This window comes from Python bivittatus, unplaced genomic scaffold, assembly GCF_059951505.1.
Source record: "Python bivittatus isolate LINGU-HERP-01145 unplaced genomic scaffold, Pbiv_v1 ctg000980_np1212, whole genome shotgun sequence".
Taxonomy (NCBI): domain Eukaryota; kingdom Metazoa; phylum Chordata; class Lepidosauria; order Squamata; family Pythonidae; genus Python; species Python bivittatus.
Genome location: NW_028277125.1, coordinates 33,048,145 through 33,072,436, shown reverse-complemented (window position 1 = coordinate 33,072,436; position 24,292 = coordinate 33,048,145). Strand labels below are relative to the sequence as shown.

The 24,292-nt window shown below is 37.4% G+C and overlaps 1 protein-coding gene across 2 annotated transcripts in view; it reads right to left on the bottom strand.

Moving 5' to 3' along the window:
• Nucleotides 1-24,292, bottom strand: part of SPSB4 (splA/ryanodine receptor domain and SOCS box containing 4) — a 189,912-nt gene that overhangs the window by 142,208 nt on the left and 23,412 nt on the right. The window contains exon 2 of one of the 2 annotated variants that reach the window (XM_088132100.1): nt 3,128-3,280. The exons of the other annotated variant lie outside the window; for it this stretch is intronic. The gene's annotated coding sequence lies outside the window, so the exon portion shown is untranslated. The remainder of the gene's footprint in view (nt 1-3,127; nt 3,281-24,292) is intronic. 2 annotated transcript variants of the gene reach the window in all.

Genomic DNA, 24,292 nt, shown 5'->3' with positions numbered 1-24,292 from the left:
ATTTGTATATGGACTATGCACACTTCAAAAGCAATTCAGAAAAAGTGCTTGGGTCTTTGTGCAACACCACCACCACTTTGCTATTCATTAAAGAGAGAAGGCCTTTTTCAGGCTTTGCCGTGACCACTGTAATGGATTTTTAATGTAACCTAATTCTATATATGTAACACAATATTTAAAATCATCTCCAACTTTAAGATTTGTTGTATTTAACTCTGGAAAAATTTCATTTTGAAAAGAGGCATAAGAATGGGAGGGGAGAGTAGGAATTAAGTAACTATTTAGTTTCTTCCTTTTTTTTTTTTTTTAACCTACAAAGGAATCAATGTGTTTTGTTTAAGTACGACTAGACTTGCAGCAATTTTAATATATTGTATAAATATATATATAGTAAGAAGCCTAAGTGAATTGAAATATATATTTGAGAGGAAACTGAATGCCTGCAACCTCTGACATATTATGCTATTAGTTGTTACACCAATTGGTAAAGTGCAAACCAGCTTTCCCTAATCTGGCATTATTCATATGCAAGACTGAAACTTCCAAAATTCCCAGTCGTTAGTCCCTTTTCCATTGCAAATTACAGAATTTGTAGTATATCACATCTGCAGAACATCAAGATCATGAAAGTTGGTTACAGATTATGACAAAGGAGCCTTTAGTAAATCCATTTAGTAAATCTATCTGCTGTGGTAATACTGTATCAGATTTGGGGAGTTCCAAGTGTTTTCTGCCTGCCAGAAAAAAATAAAATTTCTGTTGCCTACTATTTGTATGACAAAATATGGTCACATCTGTGTATTAAGATAATAGTTTCTTTTTCAGATTCCCCTTCTTGAGAACTCATTTTGCTGTCTTGCACAATGACTTAATTATGCCCACCACACATGCTATGTGCAGCCTCTTTACATGCAGCATACACTCTCACCAGATATCTCTTCATTTCAATTGTAAAAACTCTCAGCTCTGCAAAACTGATAAATACAAGCTGAAAAGTCAACAAGCTAAAATAAAATGCACTAGACCATGTCATCCAAAGAGAAAAAATAAAAGGCTGAAGTTTCAAATGATTTACTTAATAAATCCAAACTCTGGTTTAAAATATGCACCTGAGAAATGTAGAATGAATGGAGGCTACAGATAATTTCTTGGGGAATTTGAGATAAAAATATGAAATGCTTCAAGGAAATCCAGGAACATAATATTCAAGTACCAGGAAGTAAACCAAATTAAAAAGTTGCTTATTATCAGAAGATACTGACAGAGTTCCTTCCTTATAGTCACCATACAATTGTTTTCTAGTCTCAAGGTATACTTGGATCCAGAATTCTTCTAGAAGTTCAAGTGTCAGAAATGAACAGGTAACCTTAAACTTAGTTTTAGATACACCATCACTGTCTGTTTCAAGGAAAGGATGATTTGGCCAAACTAATTTTATTTAATTTATATTCATTTTTTACTTGCGACATCAAGTTCATCAAATATGTCTTGACCAGTCTTTAAATGAATGGCCTAGGCTAAAACACTCATACCAAAAACATTGTTAACTGATATAGATATATCAATCCCTGTCCTTTTGAAGATATCCAGAGCTAGATTTTGACTTAACTCAGATTCAATCACAATTCCTCGTTTTGCTGAAAGAAACTACAGTCCTGAGGGCAACATAGAAAGAGATTGGTTAAACACTATTGGTCATAAGGCAATTACCTGGTATAAAAGCCTTTGTACTAGATTATTGCTGCCACCTGTGATCAGCTGTATGAATGTTAAGGCCTCCGGTTCTTCTGAAGCAATATTCTCAAAGGCATCCATAATGGTGCTTAAGGAAACTCTAACTTTGAACTCTGGAATGTTCCCTTAAGCAGCATTACAAGTATAGAGGAAGGTTATAACTACATCACTTATTTTTTAGGCTTCTCAACTAAGGCAGCAGCTGCTAAAACTTGTTGAAAATGGAATGGAAAAAGGGAGCTTTCAAGAGGCAAATTATATAAAATTTGAGGAGAAGGAAATTCTTAATCATTTATATAAATTATGTCGTAGTGTTTATTTTAAATATTCAATTATATATAAAATTATAGAAGCTACAGATAGATGTAACTTAAGCATAAAGCATCCATGGATACAATTATAGTTCCTTTGAGATAAGTATGAAAAATAGATGATTGCTTTGAGATGTTTTATTTATATATATATTTTATCTAGGTCACAGAATAGGTGAATTCCATTACCCTTACCTTTTTCCTCTTCTGAACATACCACAAGAGACACTTAATGTTGGTTTCTAAGCATTTGCTTCTTTCAAAACCATTGTGGCTGTACATTCCATTCAGTTAACAAAGGAGGTGGAACTAAGACAATATCTACTCATTTGTATGAGTATAGCACTACTAAAAAAAGGTAAGGACATTTCTTTTCTAACCATATGCCTCCACATATTTAGAACAGTACTCTTATAATCCCAGATAGGCCTAGTCATTCATATCTGAAGAATCTGAGGTTGGGGAATGCAAAAGGGTCTACTGTCAGTTTCATACCATCACAATCACAAAGTACGTTTCCTGTTCCTCTTCTTTTGATTAGGAAGATATCAACGAGGGTCATTACGAATATACTTTGACCAAGTGAGACCACTATGGATTTCTTATCCATTGGGCCAGTAAAATATGGGATCCAGCAGAAGATCATCCAGAACCCAGCAAACAGTATTATGTGGGCCATTTGACAGAAGTACTATCTTTGCTTTTACCTCACTAGTCTCTGGATTTTATGGTTTGTATTAAGTGTGATTTTGGAAACTACCCAGTCTTGGGATGGGATGATATATAAATATGTGTAATAAACAGCTCAAGAAAACAGCATATAAACATACTTTTGCATATTGCTTCAGCATTATCAAAGACACATTTCCTCAACTCACCAACTTCAGTGCTGAATTATGAAGCAGAAAAGGTAGAACTAATATGGAAAAATAAACTTATTAAAATCCATCATAAATTACAAGATGAAAGCCAGATTCCAATCTCAGACATATGGGGGAAGGATAAAATTAAATATCTGTGAAAATGGTTCCTTGAGAAATATACACATGACTGGAACATGGAGAGAGTTAAAAATGCCTTACTATTGTCTGTACTGCCTCTAAAAATCCTCTGATGAGGGGCTGGTGACTCTTCAAGGCCAGGACTCAAAAGAGTTGGAGGTCTACTCTTCTCCAAATGTAGAATCTGTCCTAGCTACAGTAGTTATGAATTTTGCTGGTAGGGAAACAGTGGACCTGGAGTTAAAAGGAGGCAAGGGGAAAAAAGCAGAGAGTTAGAAAAGGACATCAACTTACTAGAAGTATAAACCATGTCCTAACTAGGTTGCAGCAGGATTCTTAAGGCAATGGTCAGATTCAAAGAACTGGTAAAAAAAAAAAAAAAGTCATAAAACTTAAGTCCAAAGATTCAAGACCATCATGAAATTAAAATCTGGGCAAGATTTTCAGCTGAAGACAGCAAAGTTGCTTAAATATGCTAGGAAAGTCATCTTAAATGCTACTTGAATAATCAGTGAGCCTCGGCCACTCACTGCATCTCTGCTCTCTAGGATTGGTGGGAAGAAACCTTATTATAGCAGTTCCTCTTCTTCAGGTGTTTCTACTTCTGGAGAAGAGTTCTCCTCCAGCTATTCCCTGACTGGGTTTCCCCATCTCCTGTGAGCCCTAGGGCTGAACAGGCACTGATTACTGCTAATCATCATCAAAAAACTCCAAAGACAGTTCTGACTATTACTGAATTTGGGTCATTTTTAATGCTATGGTCAGACTGTATTTTCCATTTTGTTTAAATAGCCAAGAGGGAACCCAAATTAGCATAAAAGTAATCAATAAGAGATTATTCAGATTACAATACACGCTTTCCTCCACATAATATGATGGGTTAGCATTACATAATACTATGCAGCATTTTAACCTTACATGTGTGAATATTTTCATTATTCACATTGATACTGTGCACATTTTTAAAATAAAAGCAATAGTACTTCCATGTCTAAGTAAACAATATTTGTAGGTAAGCCAATACATAACTATTACTAATTAGCCAATGTAAATATTAACACTTAACTACCTCTAAATGCACTGTGGCAGTTAAGCATGTGAAATGTACTGTATCTTCATTAGAATGTTGACCAGTAAATAAAGCTACACTTAATAGACATCATTTATAAAACATTTGAAAATATGACAGCCATGTTTTGGGGATGAGTGACACTGAACCTCTGAGGTCTAAATGGGAATCTTTTGGTGAGCTGACAAAGCCTAACTCTATCTATGGGACATTCACAACCTGTAAATCTGTTATTAGTAGAGTATGTCCTAAAACGGGTTGCTTAAGAGACGATTGGGACAAGGTAGATTGTTGGTCCTTCAGCTATACCTGAACTGGCTAATTCTGCCTCTCAGCAATGAGTACAAAACTTCCTCCATATGCTTCCAGGAAAGCAACAAAAGTGACTGACAATCTGCTACATATCTCCCCCCACCCCCTGCAGTACCATGGGCTGAAAGGCTCAAATGAAAGCAAGATGGGCAGCATATATAAATTTGAGAAACAAATTAAATAAATAAATAAAGTGTTTCTCCTGGGGATTCATTCATCATTCATTCCCCTGAATACCCACAATTATGTGTTGGGCTCCATTAATAAATATTATTCAAATTATCACGACAGAAAAACTACACAATCCAATACTGGAGTTAATAACTAAAGCAGGTTACATGTTCCAAGGCTGGCTGTTTTCATGAACACAACCCCAAGGAAAACAGATCACCTTCAGCTGATTCAAAATCCACAGCAACAATGAGGGGTAGAGACTGTCATGCATAAATGTATAGCAAAAATAGGTTAAAAATATATTAACCTCTGGTGAACTTATCCAATTTCTTTCGATGGGAGGAAAGCATGGTTAAATCCAGAACTGGTTGATCCTATGATCTGGAATTGAAATAGGTGTGGTGGAACCTAATAGAGTACAGTAAATAAGCAAAATCCAATTCTGTGTTTTCTCCAAATGGAAAAAGCATTAGACAAATAGCACATGGCACTTCAGTAGGGTTACCAGACCTCTGGCATGAGGAGGATATGTCCTCCTTTTTGTCCTCATGTCCTCCACCCAGCATAGCCTTAAAATCAAATATTGTCCAGCTTTTTGAGTATCTCTTCCTGAGCAGCTTTTCTCCATTGTTCAGCAGTTCCCTAATAAGTGCTAACTGCAAGTTAACAAGGTCCGTTCTGTGACCTTAATTAGTTGATTCGTACCCTTCCCCTGCTTGCCCTGCTGTCTGAAATTGACAAGACCCTCATCAGTTACATGCTGAAGGTTTTTGCCTCCTCAGGGCTGCAATTGAAAAACCAGTCCTTCTGATGATTTTATATACATGTAGGCCTAAGTAAAAACATTCTGCAATTTTTCACTGTAATTTTTGTCATGGATGCCAAGAAAGTTAAATAGTGTGTCTTCCTTTTCCCATTTATCCTCCTTTCCAATTGTCTGTGTCCTCCTCTGCCTGTTCAGTATTTGGTAACCCTACACTGCAGTCATATAAAGCTGATTCACAGCAAGCAACTAAGGTCATTGTCCTTTTAGCTCATCATATTCAGCAATATCTCCATACTTCATACAGAAGACTTTCTGAGCCTTATCTGGAAGTTGAATTTGGTAGTTTCTATAAGAAAACTATTTGCTCCACTTCTGAATTCAGCTCTTCCCCAAGGCATAATGATTCACTCCACTGTTTACACAGCTGCATTTGGACAAAAATTTCAGAATCAAATGGTAAGTAAAGTATTTGATTTACAGTATTATTCCATACTGTATCCCTATCTTAAATTTGATGGTAATAAGAATAAAATTTGCCAAACAAATACAAATATCCAGGAAGGATCCATCAAAACATCCAGGTTCTATCTATCTAGTTTGAATAGATAAAATTATGTTTTTCTAAACTGTGACTTGATAAAAGTTCTGACTTAGGGACGTTTGATGACAGATTCTCACCGTAAACTAGAATTTTAAAGAATTTGTTTCCAAAATAGGTTTTTGATCTGCCTTGTAAAAATAGTTGGAGATATTTCAAAACTAGTATTACAGCCTTTAATAGCAATAAACATTAACAAATATGCATTTGTTAAAAGCAGAATAATATAACATGAGGCATTAAACAGCTACACATCCCAGAGATATTTGGGACGGAGATGGGGAATGACAGAATTAACTGTATTTCAACAATTTCACCATGATGTAAATAAGTCATTACAATATGCAAACATACCACACAGGTTGTGAATGAATCATCATTGCTAATCCTTTAAAATATGCAGTGTGGAAGCTGGATAATTTTAGCTATATTTTAAAGAGAAAGCACCAATATATAAATATTCCATGAATATAAAATGCAGCATAAGAATCCACTCTTGGTCACAATAATGCAATGATAATCATGCAAAGTAAAAGAAAAATAAAGAGCTTTAAAGTATGTTATTTCTTATTGCAATATGATTAAAAATCATTTAAATATTCCTTTGTTCAGCTTTTGTGTGCCTATCAGCTTTAAGACAAGAAGCTAACAATGACATTCCAACAAAACATGTTACAATACTACCCCAACCACAGAAAATACAGACCGCAATAGGCTCCTACCTTTTTTGCATTTTTCTGTTGGGCAGTGTTAAATTGATGTGTGTATGTATTATCTACTTTTTTATTGTATATATATATAAACCAATATATGATAGCTAAATAATTAAATCACCTGGCTCCTTGGAAGTTCCGTCTAGACTGCGTTCTGCTCCTCCAGAAGTAGGAGGTCTGTGATCTGGATGTTCTCTTCCACTCATGTCTCTTGCTAGAATAGCAGGTAAAAGCCATGGCTAGAACTTTTGCCTAGTTTTGACTGATACACCAGATGTGATCCTTCTTAGAACTCAGTATGCTAGCTACAGTCGTTTACACTCTCATCTTCTTGTGTTTAAACTTCTGCAAAACATTTTGCTTGCAGCTGCCTTTGAAAAGTATTCAGAAAGTTCAATTGGTACAGAATCTGGTGGCCTATGGGCTGACTGACAAAAACCTATTAAGCAGGACAAAAACCTCTTCTCTGGTCATTGTGCTGATTGCCTATAGATTTCTGAGTACAATTCAAAGTCTTGAGTAAAGCCATTTATGGGTTGGGACCTGGTTACCTTCAGACAGAATCTGCCCATCCTACACAACTGAGTAAGCAAGGTATGCTCTATGTTCCCACCTCATGTGAGATATGTCACTTCTGTGGAATAGCCATATTCTCAAGCTAAAGATGATCCACTGCCAATAAATTGAAGGTAGCAAATTAAAAAAAAAAAAACTCTCTACAGTACTACTTTTGTCTACTTCAGACCCATTTATTCCCTGTCTATTCACCAAAGCTGCTCCCAGATCTTTTATCTTCTTACATGCTAGGCTTTCTTTTTTCCTCAAATGGTCTACTTCCTTAGCTTGTGAAACTTTGCTCTGATGTATGAGACTTTGGAATCTGAACTGTGCTCTCCTTTATGCAGGAGTAAAAACAGCCTTCTTGAATCTGGTATCCTCCAGATGTTTTAGTCTTCAATGTCCCAAATTCTAATGCAGCATGGCAGAAAGAGATCCTGGTTGGGACCTATGGGAATTGAAGTTCAACACAATTTGTAGACATGTGGTTGAGGAAGTCCAATTTAGACTATCATGACTTTTTATCACATTTAGCTCAGCAGATATTGGAACAATGCACAATTGAGAGGCTGATTCTTCTTTCTCTAAGAACTTCAATAATGGAAACTCTCAAGAATTACCATTATCTAGGTACAATGGACAATTTGTGCTTTGTTTCCCTCTGTAGATTCACTTCACAGATTGAATCCCGCTACTATAATGTGTGAAATGTGACCTCTTCCTCTACATTTACTTAATCTGCTTTCCATCAGGGATGAGTAACTTACAGCCTCTTTTTATAACTTCCAAAGTTTCTTTTGACCATGCTCTTGCCACTTTTCAAAACAAAAATGGGAAATTCAGGGAAACTATACTACTTGCCCTTGTTGTTGTTGTTTAGTCGTTAAGTCATGTCCGACTCTTCGTGACCCCATGAACCATATTGCGCCAGGCCTTCCTGTCCTTCACTGGCTCCCTGAGTTTGCTCAGTTTCATGCTCACATTCCAGGTACCTATACAATATTGTTCTTTACAGCATCGGACCTTCTTTTCGCTTCCAGATACATCCACAGCTGAACGTCCTTTCGGCTTTGGCCCAACGCTTCACTCTTTCTGGAGCTACTTGGAATTGCCCTCCGCTCTTCCCCAGTAGCATATTGGACACCTTCCGACCTGAGGGGCTCATCTTCCGGCGTCATATCTTTTAGCCTTTTAACATTGTCCATGGGGTTTTCTTGGCAAGGATACTGGAGTGGGTTGCCATTTTCTTCTCCAGTGGACCACATTTTGTCAGAACTCTCTGTCATGACCTGTCTGTCTTGGGTGGCCCTACACGGTATAGCTCATGGCTTCACTGAGTTACGCAAGCCCCTTCACCACGACAAGGCAGTGATCCATGAAGGGGCACTTGCCCTAAGATAGTGTTAATATATTTCAAAAAATTCCAAAAAATTTCTTTCCCACAAATGCTGGCACCATCCACATGTATGATGTGTCTCAGTGTACACTATATCATTGCTCCACCTACTGCAGCCTTCAGGCCTCTTGAAAGTATAAAATGTGGTCCACAGCCACCAAAGAGTATCCATCCTTGCTTTAAAGAAAACATAAAACTTAGACCAAAGCTTGTCCATTCCAGATTATTTCGACTGAAGCCTGAAATGCATTTTTTCTTGGCACCCAGCAATTTCTATGACACAGCATCACTCTACATGGAATTCCATATGGCTAGGGATAATTATCTATGAACTGTTTAGTTAATTTAATTTATTTAATTTACAGACTATCCAATTCCCAATCAGCTGTGTGGTTTACAACTAAAAACTATCTTATTAAAAGAAAAATACAACAGATCATAAGAGCACAGTACAAAAAAATCAAAACAAAACTAATCAAAACAAAACAAAAAATGGGGAGCTCCACAATCACCCTGTTCCCAAGGCCTGGGAGAATAACCAGAATTTCAACAATTTCCTGAAAAATATAAGGATGGGAGCCACATGAGTCTCCAGGAAAGATCATTCTAGAGGGCAGGAATTGCAACAGAAGAGGCACACTTCCTGGGTCCTGCAAAACAGCTTATAAAATAATTTAAAATAATGTCCATTCCTATTTATGAGTATTTGTTGATTGATTGATCTTTTAGAAATAGAGACATAATGTGCTTCACTTCAAGTTACTGTTTTCAGTGAACTTAGGCATTATCAATTGAGGAAAAAAGCAAGAATTTACATCGCTCTATACCTAACAAAAATACAATAAACATTAATTGATGTAAGGTGTAATTATTCTTCTTCCAACTGATATTCCATAAATCCTTCCTTTTTACAAAATGTTTGTGCAGCTGAAAACTGTAGCTATGAACTTCGTATGGAAAGGTTGAATTGCCTCCATTAATCTCCATTAACTACACATAATCCTAAATAAACTGAGCTGGAATTGCTTCCTGACGAAAAATGAACTCCTACACCAACACTAATGATAAAGAAGAAGTGAAGATAGAAAGTGGCACAGCGTGCGCCTGGAGGAAACAATACAGATTTCTGGCTATCGGCCCAGGCTTCCTTTTCTCCTGGGAAAGGAAAGGGCAAAATGGTTCACAAGATTACACCTGTCCTAAAAGTCTGGAACATCTGTTCAACTCATTAGTTTATTGGATTAGTTCTGCATCAAAACGCCACTGCATGGTACCCATCGTAATGAAATGTAACAGTTGCACTGTTCACCTTGGGTTGAAGCAATTTCAGATTGCAAATGAGCCCCTTCTTCAGCTGTAGAAAGTGATTGGTGATCATACACTAATCATTGGTGCTCCTGCTATATCCAGCAAGGCTGTTCATACTCTCTGTGTACAGTATAATGGATAACAGAATTTTTAAGCAAAATTCCTTAAAAAGAGGACATCCTTATTTACATGAGGAACACAAGTGAGAAACTAACTGCACTTCTAAAACTATGCTACAGTAGATTATGGTTTCATCATCTTTCACACATCAAGGAAGCTTGAGGAGGGCCTCTGAAAAGAGTCATATAAAATTTCAGTTCCCAGATAGCGACTAATCTTTCTTTTCTCCCATCCCGGTATCCCCCCATTTCATGGGTATAAGCAAAAATAACAAACTATTTTGAAAGAGCATGGAAGTCTACCCTGAATTTAGGTTGCCAAATTTAGTTGGAATCAATGCTGGAAATCCCCCCATTATAAATATATATATATATATATATATGTGTGTGTGTGTGTGTGTGTGTGTGTGTGTGTGTGTTATATGCATATTGCCCAGAAGCCACATTCCAATTAATTGCCTGTAAAGTAAGGCACTCTACTTGTAAAAGTAATAGATCTCATTTCACGAACTATTTTCTCTCTTCCATACACATATAAACATTCCCTTCCCTTCTTCGAAGAGAAGAGAAGAGAAGAGAAGAGAAGAGAAGAGAAGAGAAGAGAAGAGAAGAGAAGAGAAGAGAAGAGAAGAGAAGGATGTAAAAGAATATAGTAAGTCAGATAGCCGCACTGGGAAGGGATTGAAGAGAAAGGGGGAATGACATGGGATGGGATGAGAGAATGAAAAGCTAACTGGAGAGGAAATAAACGCTAAGCCAAGCTTATGTTCAACAAGCATTTGTGCAGGGCTCAGAAGCACAAATATGTACATGATCATGTCAAACCAAATTCAGTGGCTCTTACTCCCAGAAAGTATCCTTAATGCTTCTAGTCCACCTAATTATTATGAAACCTTGCAATAGTTTATTCTCATTCAAGGAGTAACACCGTAAATCTGTCTGCCCTCCACTTGCAGAGGGTGTCTCCAATGATGCAGATAAAAAAGACAATGTCATTTATTTCTTACCAAGAGGGAGGTTTCCAGGCATATGTCTGGAATACATGGATAGAGAGAGGTTTCTTTATTCATGGACCCCACACATTTTCTAGAGTCTCAGTGAGGTTCCATTCAGCTTCAAAAAGTAATCACCAGATAAATGTGGTAAACTCCTCACAAGGTATTACCAACCATATTTGGATTTTATTTATTTATTTGATTTATATTCTGCTTTTCCTCCAGGTACAAAATTTAATGTCCATAGCAAGTCCTCTTCTAATTTTTCCACAACAAACATGCAAGGTAGGTTGATCTGAGAGATAGTGACTGGCCCAAAGAACACAGCACAGCAAAAGAATACAGATAAAGAATTTTAAAAGTAGAATATAATAGATTAAGACCATGAAGATCTGGTATCTACTCGACAAAGGAAATTATTGGGAAATCTTGGATGTAACATCTTTAAACATGTGTACAGATCACTTGGATTCAGGATCCAAATAAATGATCTATCCTGGACCATGCTAACAGTTGCAGGCAAACACAAATATACAGTGCCCCTTTTGATCTCCTGTTGAATATGGTTAAATGCTAAGAAACTGGGGTGGGACTCCAAACAAGTTTGTTCTTTCCCCTGTTTAAGCTCCCCATAAGTTTGGGGACATGCATAAAATGGCTTTGTTTGTTTGTTTGTAACGTGTATAAGGCATCTTAAAAACAACTCTGGGCAGCTTAAAGATGTACTTTATACAGTACCTCTTAAATGCATTTTTAGAGATGATGCATAACAAAGTAAAGTCTGCTTTGAGCTGACTTCAGGCATTTTCTTAGCCAGGTAGTCGTTTACCAAGATGTTTTTCTGGAATGTTTTTCCAATTTGCCAGCCTAGTTTATACACCTGGAATTTTTAGTAGTTTCCTATCCAAGTAGTAATCCAGCCTAACCCTATTTCAACTTTTCAAATCAGCCAATGTTGGTTAACTGCTGTCACCTAGCAGGGCAGATGATGTATGCATTGCCTAAATAAATAATAGGCTCATCTTTGAAAAAAAAAATCTATCCAAAAGCAGACTACGTAAGTTCTGATGTTAAATCCAGAAACTGGGATAATTCTGAAGGATTTCAGCAGATATCTATGTACAGTAGGCAAATGGTATGTCTGTGCTGACCAGTTGTAGCCAGAAATCCAAGCTCACAGTATTTATCCTCTATTCATGCAGCTATCTAAAGATTTGTCTCTGAAACTTTTTTTGTTCATTTCTTTCTGCAAGGATTTTTTTTTCAGATGAGCATGAATAGTGCTAATACGATCTCATAACTTTAAACTAGCTCCTAAGGTCTTTGCTATTTAAAAAAAGTCCCATCTATTTGAAGACAATTGTTTACATTAAGCAATCCTACTGAAAAAAGGCCTGTTGTAATACAATCTTATGGTTTGTTTTAACTATTAAATCTGCAGTGATTCTACAACAGTCTATTAGATGAGATTGTTTCATCAAGGAAAGCAGCTGCTTCCTCAGGAAATCTTTCTAATTCGAAGTGATGACAAACTTGATTGTAGATAAGTCAAAGCACAGTGCTAATGCAGAATCCATCTGTGACAGAACATAAGCACAAATAAGATTTTACAAACAACCATCTAGTATTTACAGCTAAGGACAGTTTTATCACTATTTATGACAAAGTCTACTGATGATATATCCAAAGGCACCCTTGAAATAACAGACTGCATCTACAAATCTTCTGCTAAGCATCCCATAACTTAATGACTATGGGTTATTAGAAGTTTGGGCAAAACTTAAAATCCCAAGGATACATTTTAATACAGGCTTAGTGTTGCAATAGAACAGATTTCTTCACATAGCAAGCCACTGGAAATTGCACATATCAGAAGAATGTATAAGAAATAGCATCATATCAAATCAATGATACGTGTTGACTGAATGACTCTAACGAACAGATTGAAAGTTAGCTGATAGCTTCTTAAATAAAAGTAACGGGCTCAAGTATTTTGTTAACAGGAGGTGTTTTTATGGCAAGATGGAAACTACATGGATTGGACTTACAGCTCACTCAGTCATAGTTTGCTAAGATTGGTTTACAGGATAATTTACAATTGGCTGGGGTCACATGCTAAGCCACAGCTGATGACTTACAAATCATAGGGGCTTGACTCATCAAAGTAAAAGTAAGCAAATAATAGTTGGGGTTAGTGAAATGCGTGAATCATATCTGTGTCTTGGATTCAGAATATCAGGAGTGAAATTTTGATATTGGGGAAGCATGAGGGAAGCAGTTTCTATTCATGAATCCTTCCGTTTGCAGGCCTCCAGTAAATCTACTCCAGGGTAGTAAGATCTTCCAGTGCAGTGTCTTAAACTTTAAACTATCAAACTATATACAGTATATACAGTATATATAGAGAGAGGGGGGCGCATACACACACACCCATGAATATTTCTTTAAAAAGAAAAGAGGAGAAAGAAGAATATTGAGATTAAATATTTTAATGTTACTCTTTCATTTTCCATACATTTAATACAATATTTATCAGTTTTAATGGAATATATAAACTTACATACTGTATATGGGTATTTCATCAAGAGCAAGTTTTTTTTTAGCATCAGTATAATGTTCTGCCAATTTTAATATATGATCACAATTACACTGAATGCTGAAAATCTACTTACATGATATGTTGAAGGAAAGGATAGAAGCCCTTAATGCTTTTTTTCACTTAAAGGCTAATATTTTCTGTGAATTTTAATCTGAAATCATTCTAGGTTTTTCCCCCCCCCCAATCTTTTAGTGTAACATCTGACAACTTGCTAACATTTCTGCATTTATAGAGGGTTCATTTGTTTGGTTAATGAAACTGAAATCCTTTCTCCAAATGGAGGAAACAGTTGTACATGAAGAGGACCAATTTTGATAAAATCCAATATAACTGTGGGATACAAATGATACATGGCTGGGCCAAGGTCTTATTAATCTGTTGGCTGATTGATAAAACAGCACATACTATATAGCAAGATATGACTATTTTGTTTATTTTTAAAATGTATTTTTAATTATTCACTGTGTTACATATTTATTGATCAATCTGTAACATAGTGAATAAACAAATATTGAGGGTATATTTAGTACATGTTTCAAAGTGCTAAAGGAAGCCTGAGCCATTCCCTTTTCTTGAGCATAAAAAAAGGGGAGAAGTGAGAACTGGCCCTTTATTTCTATGGAACTCAGCCAGTAAAGCGGATTTATTGGCAGAGAAGCTAGTTTACACTTTACAAAATTCAGTTTGCAACTGTCACCTCTTTACCTTAATGATCATGATTTTTAAGAACCTCTAGCAAGCCCTAGAGGCACCAAATCAATATCATTAAAAAAATAATCTTGACTTTTGGGCAAGAAGCCATATAAAAAAATAAGGAACAGGAAAGATACTTTAACTTGAGGCAAAAAGAAAATAAGGTTTTTAAATCACTCAGATCCTTCAACATAATACTTCAACATAACACAAAGTACACCTTGTACTGAGGGGCTAATGTCAACAGGGACACAGTTGTTGCTCCCTCCCTGAGTGAGAGGTGGGAAGGGGTGTCTGACATACTCTAGCTTTGTAGGTAGAAGTTTTTATTCTCTCAGTTTACCTGGCTGAGAGAGAGGTGAGAGGTTGGTGGGATTAGTGTGTGGATAGGTATAGGATTTAGCATTTAGGCTGGAGGTCTGGGCTAGGGGACACTAAGTGCTAGGCTGTTAAGGGGGGACTTGCAGAAGAAAGTATATGGTCCTGAGAAAGTGAGAAGCATGAGAAAGAAACTCAAAATAGCCCTGCCTTGATTTTGTTTGTTCCTGACCTGGCCTATCTTGAAGGGCTGACATAAGCAGAAGCATCTTGGATGTCCAGGCCAACAGCTGGGTAGGTGGTTTGCAGTGTGGGTTGCACGATGGAGCCTTCTGACCTGGGGAGAATTGACAGAGTTGGAGGAGGGGCTATTTTCCATCAGGGAAGGTGATACCATCACAGTGTTGATAGGCAGGGAGAGATATAGTGGGATACTGGGAGTGGGCTGTTCACAGGGAAGGTGTCCTTGGTGTCTTGCATCAATGCAGTGAGAACAGGGGCTGGAATATGGCATTGGCGCGAGAGTGAAGCCCAAGTGGCCCTGGTTTCTGGCTACTGCTGCTTGATGTTACTAAGCTCTCCTCATTCATTGTCTTACTGTGGATGAGAGGGCCAACCTTCAATGCTTTATCTGAACCTTGCTGGGTGTGGAGATGGGTGTTCCACTCTAAGAAATGTGTCTGTCTGGGTTTCATGGGTAGACCAGCTGTGACTTCAGGGTAGGGGTAGAGGCGTGACTTATTGTTAGCCAAGAGATTGATGGCTTCCAGGGGCACTGCTCTGTAGCTTATTAGATGTGAGACTGTTTCTCAATTTAGGCTATAGGGATCAGATGAGAATGCTACTTGTACCAGCCTCCCAGCTGCATAGTAGCCTCCCTGCCTGAGCTGCTCCATGTTCCTACTGGCTGTCAAAGCCTCCCAGGTGGTTAAAGGTAGTTGATTCTGTGTGATGGTAAATGAGAGAGTTGGGCCACTAGCTCTTAAAGAGGCAGTGGTTCACCATCTCCTGAAGGTCCATCGTTGGATCCAACAGAATGGGCAATTTTCATCCAATCTTCAACTTTCTCTTTCTAGGGAAGGCTGTTGAGAAGATTGTTGGTCTTCATCTACAAAGGGTCCTGGTGGAAACAGATTATCTGGACCTTTTCTGTTGGAATTCAGACCTTAGAAGGCATTGACTTCACTTGTTGATGACCTCTGTCAGGCTTGTGAGTTGGGGGCACTGTTCTGTGGTGGTTCTCCTTCCTTTGAGGCTAGTTACAATCAGTGTTGGTGGGGGCGGGATAAAGGTCTAGCCCTAGACTCTTACTTTGCAGAGTGCCTCAGATCTCTACTTTCTCTTCATTACTATTCAACTTCTACATGAAACTGCCAGACAATGTTATCCATCAACACAAGGTGAAATATCATCAGCATACTAAATTATACATCTCCACCCCTGGCTGACTGAGTAATGCTGACAAAGGTTTTTTTTCCCCCCCAGTATCTGGAGTCTGTGAGGGGTTGGATAGGGAAGAAAAATCTTTGGCTTAATTCCCATGGATCAGAAGATTTTTGATCTTTGATGCTGACTGGTGTAGATACTCCACTAAATGGAGTTAGTGTGCAATTTGGGAGTCCTCTTGGATTCAATGGCTCCTGCTCAAAGAGCAAGTGGCACACGTGATTAAGAAGACTTCTGCACAAAAATATCCTGTGCACTAATTGTGTACATTCTTAGACCAGGAAGGCCCTGCTCACAGTCACTCATGCTTTAATCACCTCCCTTTTGGAGTTTAGCAATGTACTCTACATGGGGCTGCCCTTCAAGAGCATTCAGAAATTGCAATTTGCATGCAGTGGCACAAGTAGTTTTGGATGCACCATGACACACCCAACTAGCACCACTGCTTTGTGAGCTGCAGTGGCTTCCCAGTAAACGTCTGGGTACATTTAAAGGTGCTTGGCCTATAAAGGTCTACATAGCATAGGGCCAGGTTATTTGAGAGATCACCTATCTCAGATTGTGCCTGCTTGTCTCACTAGATTTGGCACAGTCGACATGCTTCATGTCCACTCTATGAAGCAGGTCATCTAACGGGATCCAGGCCTTCTCTGTTATGACACCTGCCAGTTGAAAGAGCATTCCCTTCAATATTTGGATAGCCCCACCTTGCTAATCTTTATGAGGGCCTTAAAAACTTGCCTCTTCCCCCATTCACTTGAGCCTAGATGCTAGATAAGCCCAACTTATGTGGTTGAGTTGAGGATTGTTTTTAGTACTGAATATTGCACACTGTTTAGATAGTTTTGGTCCTGTTATAGTTCCTTTTAATTTTAATGGGTTTTCTATGGTGGTTTTAATATATTGTTAGCCACCCTGTGTTGTGAGAATGAGATGGGAGACAGTATAAATTGTTTAAATAAATAAATATTAAATAAACAAAATGTCCAACCTAAAATGTCTTAAAAATCAACTGCTACTTCTCCACATTACATAGGTAAGTGCCTGTTATGTGAAGTCAGTTTGCAATTCACTTACCAAATACATGTTAAATATTCAGTAATCTTTAAAGAAAACTTTGTTGGTTCCTCTCAATAGGTGACCAATATATTTCAGTTATGACTCCCTAGCCCACATATGATTATGTGTCCTATATAAGGACCAAGGTATATTTGTGTTATAACACATATTTTCTATAAAGTAATTAGGAGATATGTAAAAAGTAACCTTAGGATATCTGAGAAAGAAAGCAGAGAGAGGTTATGAGCATAAACCCTGCTCAGTCAAAGATCATCCTACTCTGATGTTTTATTCCTATAGTGTTCTACAAGATTTATCTCAAAAGCCCACAACCAGGATATGAGTACACCACCACCTTCCCACTCTTGTTCATGAGCAATTAATTCTGAGAAACATTATTTGTGTTGTTCAGGATAATACAGTCATAATGACTAGCCTTTATTAATTTGTATAATCCTCTAAGTTGATGACTACCACCATAGTGGTGATGTAGGGAGTCACAGAGATGACTTTGGAGAAACTACAGAAACATGCTTTAACCCTGGGAAATAAAGAAAACATTAGGAAGAAACTCAGACTGACTCCACCCTAACTTCCTGGGGTATAAGAGGGAGAGAAGGGAAAATGCAGTCAGGCTTTCAAGATTCTGTTTCTGAACCTTATAGCAATAAAGTATAGTTCCAGTCACACTTGAGGAATCAGTTTCCAGATCTGGACAACCTCAAAGGACTCATAGGTAGCAATTTCTACAGTTTAATAATGCACTGTATGAATAAGTATTTTCTTTTTGTGAGGGAGTGAAGTTGGGGTTGCTATCTGCACTTGGGAAAAGTAGCTGCAGCCAGGCAGAAACGCTTCCATTTCCCTCATTTCCCTAACTCAGACTTTACTCACAAGCCAGCATTCCAGCTGCCTGTAATTCCAGCTTGGATGCATTACAGTGCCAACATCCAGAGGCAGCCTCACCCCATCCAGGCTCTTAGCTTACAAAAACAAATGCTAAGACAGAGTGGATAGGTGTGTGTGTGTGTGTGCGCAGGAGGAAAGGTGATAAGCAAACTGCATACAGACAGGGAAGCGGAGGTGACGTCTAAAGATCGGTAGCCACTACAAGCAGTCAAGAGGACTATCATTCAACTGCCAAGACCACAAGTTATGGTGAGCAGCATATCCTGGTCGGAGTCTTGCCTGGAGCTTTGCTGAGAACTCACTAGCAACTAGAAGAAGAACAACCACATTGAAGCAACACCTCATCCCAACCAGAGTAAGAACTTTTGGAAGAAGGCAAAGGTTGTATGCCACTTTACAGACTTACAGACTTTTGCTTGAACTAAGTATTAAAGGACTGAGTATTAAAGACATATTTACATGGCAGCATCACCTTGCAAGTCCTAGATGGGTAGAGAGCAATAGTCTGTTGTTGGGGGAAGGTGTGTGCTGCAATAAAGCATTTGTACAGATTTACTATGCTGTGGTGTGTCCAGTCTTTGCAAAGCAAAGAACCCTCACACTTTTACATATCCTAAAGTTACCTGTCATTCACTTCATTGGGTGGATCCAGTTGCTGTTATTATGATAGAGAAAACATAATTCTTTCCTATCCATCTTTCAGAATTTCTACCATGTTCTCACACAGACCCTAACCCCAAACCTCAACAACTGCTAGCCAGCTGATTATTTGGATTGCCAATCTCTTCATCCTTCTTGATTCTGAGATGCGGTGAGCAAACTACAGACTATTCCATAAGGTTATATTATTTGTATAAAATGATTATATTACTGGAATATTTTTTAAAATAAATTTCCTAATTATTCCCAACATGCTACCTGCATTTTTCACAGCAATTTGCAAACTAGATCACAAAATCTCTTTCATGGTAAGTAATTTTCCCTCCCCACAAATACAGTGTAAAACCTTCCACATGGACACTACAGAACTGCTTTTTTCTTCAATAAAATCACATTCTTCATTCTTCTGAATGAAATTTCATGCTCAACTGCTCTCCAATTGTCCCTTTTACTTGCTTGTTCATGACAATACCTGAGGCCCATCATTTTGGCTATCACAGATGTCAACATAAACAATATTTAGCAGATCATTCTTCAGGACATTTCCATTTGAGGACGACAGAAAAAGACTGAGTATCTGCTTAAAAGCTGTGGTTGGTTTAGACATCATTTGTGATATACAGAGTTTCTCAAAAAGCATGTTACTGAACAGCAATCTAAGAACTTTTAGATATTTGCAGAATAGAGCAAAAAGACAAGTTTCAATATTGTTAGAGTTGGTAGTTCACATTTTTGTGCTTTTAATTAATATATTAAAACTGTCTCTTGAATGTTTGGAGCACTGCTCTTGTAAAATCCATAAGCCCTGATCAGGTAATGCCTTTCTGTGCTATTACAGGTTTCCAGCTCACATGGGGGCCTTAGTGCATACATGGAGGATCTGTGTGGCAGGCAATTTTTCTGACCCATTGACAATTCACTGATATCACCAGCACATCAGAGGAAAAGTACTATTCCTTGCTCACCAATATCTGTCCACAAAATATTGCATGAACAGGATTACAGACAGATATACAATATTTAAGCTTCTTGTAACTGTTGTTAAAATGAGTCAGTTATGTGAAGCCACAAACATACCTTTTTACTGCTGGGTATTTTGTCTGTTGTTTTCGAAGATCTGTTGTATTTCAAGCATGTTTTCTAAGCAATTGACGTACTTTAGACATAGGCCACTGCATCGTAAAGTTGACAAATGCAGTAAAATGTAATGATTAATTTCTATACATTTTCCTATATAATTTTTAAGGATATGATATAAAAGGACAAAGGGCTATCTATGCATCCTGAAGATTACAGAAATTCTCATTATTTCAGTGTGTAGCATTTCTGGGTCAGTTTTCAGCAACTTTGCCTTCCTCTTACTGAATCACTGGAGAATCCTTCTTTAAACACTTGACCACATACTGTTTTCTCTGAGGAAATGTGCATATACATATATACAGTGGTACCTTGGTTCACGAACTTAATTCGTTCCACGACTCTGGTTGCGAACCGAATTGGTTGTGAACCGAATCAAATTTTCCCATAAGGTTCAATGTAAATACGGTTAATCCGTTCTGACCCCTCCAAATTTGGTCGCCAACCGATTTTTGATCGCGTCCCGAATCAAATTTCCCCATAAGGTTCAATGTAATTACGGTTAATCCATTCTGAACCATATGTTTTTGTTTTTTTTTAACTGCAAAAATATGACACAAAGTACAGTACGAAGAGAGAGAAAGCTAACCTTGCTCGACGCGACTTCTGGCGCGGAGGACAGGAAGGCGGGTGGGGAGGCAGTTACTGCTTGGAGGGAGAGTCCCCCTCCCCACAGGAAGCCACGACCACGTGTCACGGCAGGGAAAATGGCCGCGGATCCTGTTCGTAACCTGATCCGGCCTTCGCAAACGGAGGCAAAATTTTGTGAACGGAGCTGTTCGTGAACCGAATTGTTTGTGAACAGAAGCGTTTGTGAACCGAGGTACCACTGTAGTTTATGTATCCTTCCATATGCATAAATTTAGAACAATTAGCCCACGGACATTACCAATCATGGGTGCCTAGGAATAATATTTATGTTCTGAAAAGTTAATCACATACCTAGAGTAACTGAAGGATTTAAATGCTAACAGACATTTCTTAAGTCATTAGCAGCCTTCATCCACAAGATATTTTCAAGATATTAAACTTATTTCAGCAATAAGGACAATTACATGAAAATTATCCACAAAAGAAAGAATCATAATTAACTAGTTAATGATTACCTCTTTACTGAACTTGTGTAACACTTTAAAAAAAGAACCCATGAAATTTATGGGATTATATACAAAGTGCTTTTTTTAGAATAATTAAAGCAGCTGCACCATTTTCAAGGTTCATTTGGTTCCTTCAAAAACTGTTCTACATGCACATGACATAGCTGCTTTAATACTTCTAAAATAAGTGTTTTGTACATGTTCCCATGTGCTTCTTTCTGAGGTTTTACACAATCCTGATCTTTACCCCTCACACTTCACCAAACTAGAATGGCACTGGTGATTAGAGTAGGAAAATAGTTTGATTTTTCAGAATCTGCAGTAGCAATAAATTACGGTGGAGACTGGATTTCTGAGTAGGCATCTTATTGATTTATTCTTGGTTCCGAATTAATGCAGTCTTAAGGAACTCAATCCTTTCATCTGAAAGATTCTGGGACTACCAGAGAGATTCTGAGCATTAGTATCCAGATTTTTTTTTTCTCAGTTGCTTAGTGTTCCTATTACACCAATACATTTTTCAAACACCCTTCAAATTGTTGAGACTGAAAATATAAGAAATCTCACTGGCTTCAGAAAGCTAATTTGGGTGACTTGCTGGAGAGGGAATAGATCATTCATGGCACCTATACTAAGGACCATTTTCTTCATATAAATCTGTTTGGCTTAAATATCTTTCAACTTTTCCACCATAATTTATCTATGTCATCGCTGCTTTGTAATCTTCTCCCACAGAAGAGAGATACAGGTACTTCAGTTTCATTAGAATTTAATTATGTTCATAAAGCTTACATCTATAAATATAATCCATTTCTCCTCAGTGACCTCCATGTAGGGGATCTTATCTGCCAGAGCCACAGAAGTCCAAGTTCAAACACCGAAGAAAAAAAAGAGTTCCAAATTCAACAGGTTCATAACATTTTGAAAAGTAAAAGAAGCAACACTATTTGGTTCAATGTCGAAAATAACAACAATGGAATAAATTCACCAAGACCATGTATGTTAAGTCTCCTGTCTATGGAGATGAAATCCTATTATGACATATATTCTTTAATATAATAGTTTTTTCCCCCGTTATATATATAAAGGCCGGTTCTTGCTACGCCTTTTTAATCTTCTATAAAGTACTCTGCCTTTGTTGGGCAAACTGAGGTCCTTAAGCCACTTTTAGCTCCTGAGCCGTTTTCTGGAGCCACCAGACCATCCAGTAGCCATTTTTAAAACCATTTATTTGATTTTTTTTTTTTTAATTGGCAGCTCCATTTCCTGACATGTTGAAGCGGGAAACATACAAAAATTACAGAAGTTTAAAGGAAGAAAACAAACTCAGGAAAACAAGAGAAAATCTTGGCCCCAACCATGTATATGCTATAACTCTACCTACTCTGTATCATTAATCCATATTAATAGTGAGCAGACGTCTGGCCACCAAAAGATTACCCACCCTTAAACAATGCCTTCAACTTCAAACAGGAAACTATTTACCTGAAACAATCTTCATGTGAAGGAGAAAGAAAGGGAAAGAATTTAGCTATTAAAGGATAACTTTAATTTTTTAATTCACTTTCATAAGCTCACAAGCGCTTATATCTTTTAATAACAAAGGTTAGTCTGAAAGGGTATTACCAGATTCCTGATTTTTGGCTACCAAAGACTAGCAGGGCACTTTTTGTGTCAAGCATCTTACATATTAATTTCTTGTAATTTCTTTTTAATCAGTTGAGTTGCTTTGTTGGTTTTGGGTTTTAATGACTTGTTTGCAATCCAGAATCACAGTAGTGAGATGGTGGCCATAAAAATTGTTTAAATAAAATAAAAGGGAAGATTATGAGAAATGCATTAAAAGCACATCACATGTAAGAAGCAAATAGTTCTTTCAAGTAATACACAGGATAGAATAAGGGCTCTTTTACTGAATGCTTGTATAACTATTGTGCTTACTCAGATAGTTAATATTTGGAAAGCCTTGGGGCCATCTATGCCAAGTTTCACAGTAAAAAAAATAAGTATAGCACGCTGGGAAATGTAAAATGCAACTGAAGATGGAGAAAAACTGAAATTGTTTGGATGAAGTAAAAATATGCCTGTTTGGATATCATGATGCTTGAAGAGGAAAACCACATGTTCAAAACAAAATTCCTTCCAGAAATTAGTTAAATAATCTAATATAAAAGGGAAGAGGCAACTTACACACATGTTTATTTTCTCCATTTAACTGCCTGCCAAGGTTACAGATTTCCCAAGATAAAAATAAAATATATTAATGAAATCATGGTAAATGTAAACATTTTAAATAAACACTCGAACTTTGTGAATAAATGTTGCGATTCATTCTATCGGTTTCAGCCACAGGAATAAAAAAAGCTCTACACTTATCGGTTGTCTATTGTAAGAAGGAACATCTGACCATAAAAGATCAGAAGACCAAGGTTGTAGCATTTCAAAGACAAACCATAACTGATAAATAAAGGGCAATAAGATAAAACAAGTCAAATTCTTTAAATACTTTAAATACACTGTGCAAATCAATGTGATAAAAAAAAAGAGCCCAAAGGAATACAGCAGTAATTGTGAAGAGAAAAGAATTATAACTGGGAGATTTGGGCTATATTACAGCAGACCTATAAAATCTTTTAAACCAAGGCTGTTACAAAACTGATATATGGCTCACAAACCTGCATGTACAAAGACAATATTTGAATCAGTTCAAAATATTTAAACAACGTCTTTGGAAGGTCCTGATGATTATGCCATGTATGTAGTACTTTGGAAGCAGGAATAGATACTGCTTTTTTAATCATTGGTAGACTTTCCTCAGATAGCTTGGTGTTTCTGGTTTTGCAAGGTACATTTCATTCCTCATGGCAAACATTTTTAGAGCAGGATTTTTATCACAATGTTTTTACAAGCCAATGTTAATTTCTTCAGGGATGGATAGAGCCCAAGTGGTGTTTAAGCAAATGGTGAAGACACTGAGTTGCAAAGAATGCCCAGCTCAACACCTGTGTTTGGAGGAGTCATATGAGAAAAGAAGGGTTGTACTCCAGCTAGATGCTCACATACTACAAGAGTCCTTAGCCTGGCTCAATGCAATGTCTTCATTCTGGAAAATGAGAAACTCCCAGAGTACGTCGCTAGACTGGCACATTGCAAGGGAAACTAGGATATTCCATGAAACCTCCATGTCCAGAAGACGGTTTTGTGCATCCTTGCAATCTTTTAGCTCTTGCATTAGGATGAATACGTTACTAAGAGTTGTTAGGGGTTGATTGTTGTTGTTTGTTTTTTGCTTTTGCAGTTACTCTTTGTTGACATATGTT